Here is a 2,095-nt window from a genome sequence, read left to right on the forward strand (position 1 = left end):
GAGGAACATGGAGTTCAGGATCGATATTGTAACATACACGTTTTAAAATCGTGTTTTGTAAATGTGAAAAGTAAATAATATTATGAAATATTGAGTATTGAGTTCTAACAGATAGTTTTTACTAGAAATGAAGTAAAACTATGTTTAGAATCACTTGGAAAATATTGGAAGTCTTATGAGATTCCAATCAAATGTCAAATAGTGAAATTTAACGAAAATATAAAATTTGAAATAAGTAGATTTTTATTACTGAAAGTTGTAAAGAATCTCGTTAGAAACATTTAGGCGAAAACCTCACCGAAATCCGAGTTATAACGGATAAGTTATGACCAATCGAAGATCCGTGACAAAACCGGCACGGCGCCGAATGACGTAAAAAGTGAGTTTTCGATAAACTACTTTTTAGCTTTAGTATTCTAAACTAAAGTCGTAGTATTCATTAAACCGAGAATTTTCATAGAAAGAACGTCCAAATCTGACTTCGTATGAGGAAGTTATGATTTTTCGAAGTTTTGGAATAGAAGTAGACAGCTAAAAACTCGAAATAAAGATTGAGTGATTTTTAGCCGACACAACCTAAACGAGAATCGAAGATCTCGTCGATTGTAGTTCAATGGTAAAAAGACAGAAGAAAACGGACGTCAGATGAAGAAGTTATGAATTTTTAACGGACTTTTCCTGTCCCGGCCCGTTAAAAATATAATAATAAAAATGAAATCAAAATTAGTCAATGGAGTCAAAACGAAAGTTGTAGATTATATTCTCGCCTACGCGTGCATATAAAGAACGTCAAAAACGGAGTTCGTACGCAAAAGATATGAATTTTATAATTTATTAAATAAAAATAAATGAAAAATCGAAATATTATCCGGAGCCGTACGCCCAGCGTACGAGCCTACGCTCAGCGTACGTGTGCGTTCCAGAATTAGCCACATCTCTCACTCTTCGCCCTATGTACCACGTCCGAGCCCGGGAACCGAACAAGTGACACCTCGCATGTACGCCCTGCATACGAGGCTACGCCCCGCGTAGTTGGCCGCCTCGGAGTACCCCCAGCGTACCGAGGACTTTCGCCCAGCGTAGCGCGAGCCTCGGTCCCCTATAAATAGAATGCGAAGGCTGTCGGATTATGTTACACTATTCACCCATTTTACCCCCTATACACTCTCTAAATTTACCCTATTAACCCCTGAAGTCCCGGTATCAATCCCGAAACCCGAAGCAAGTCCCGATGCTCCGAAGTTCCGAGAAAATTATATTTTCTAGTCGAAACTCTGCCCGAGTAAAGCCCGTTTTTTAGCTAAAAACCCCGGTTTCGTCAGAAAAAGTCATATTTAGATCCGTAGTGCTGCCCAAATTATCATTTAATCCTCAGTTATTTCACGGTGAGTTCAATATAGGGACAATTTTATGTTATGTGTTATATGTTCAATGTGCTTTCCCATGTTATTATGATAATGAGCTATACCTTTGACCACGAAGTGCATGACATAAGCATCACTTGGGTACTGGTATGTAGCCTTTAGCCATGAAGTGTATGACACAAGCATCACCTTGGCATTAGCAGAATACAAAGATAGGGCTGAAAGCATGTGTATTCTATCGAAATGATATTCTGAAATCATATTTTCTACGCCACTTGGGCTAAAATCTTATTGATGTATATCAAGTATTGAAATTGTTATGTCTCATTGATTACAAATCTTTGAATCAGATTATTCGTTGATATGGAAAGGCTGTCATATGATACTCATTTGTCTTTCTTATTCCTTGTCCCTCTTTGCTTCTGTCATATTTATATATATGGCATAATGTTATATTGTAACTGTTATTGAACTCACCAAGTGTCACCTGCTTATCCCTCTCAATGTTTAAACTATTGCAGGTAATAAGCATCCAGTATAGTTTTATACTGGTAGAAGATGTAGAATAGATAATATTATAACTTTTGTAATGTATTCCTGGGAAAATATGTAATATATATAAAACTTTGTAAAAATCTTAATATTCGGTTTGTATCCACTCTATGTAAATAAATTATCAATGTAAAATATTGTTTTATGGATATGCATGTAGCATGTTTTTGAGTAACAAT

The sequence above is a fragment of the Lactuca virosa genome, chromosome 2, assembly GCF_052849685.1.
Source record: "Lactuca virosa cultivar CGN04683 chromosome 2, Lactuca_virosa_CGN04683_v6, whole genome shotgun sequence".
Taxonomy (NCBI): Eukaryota; Viridiplantae; Streptophyta; class Magnoliopsida; order Asterales; family Asteraceae; genus Lactuca; species Lactuca virosa.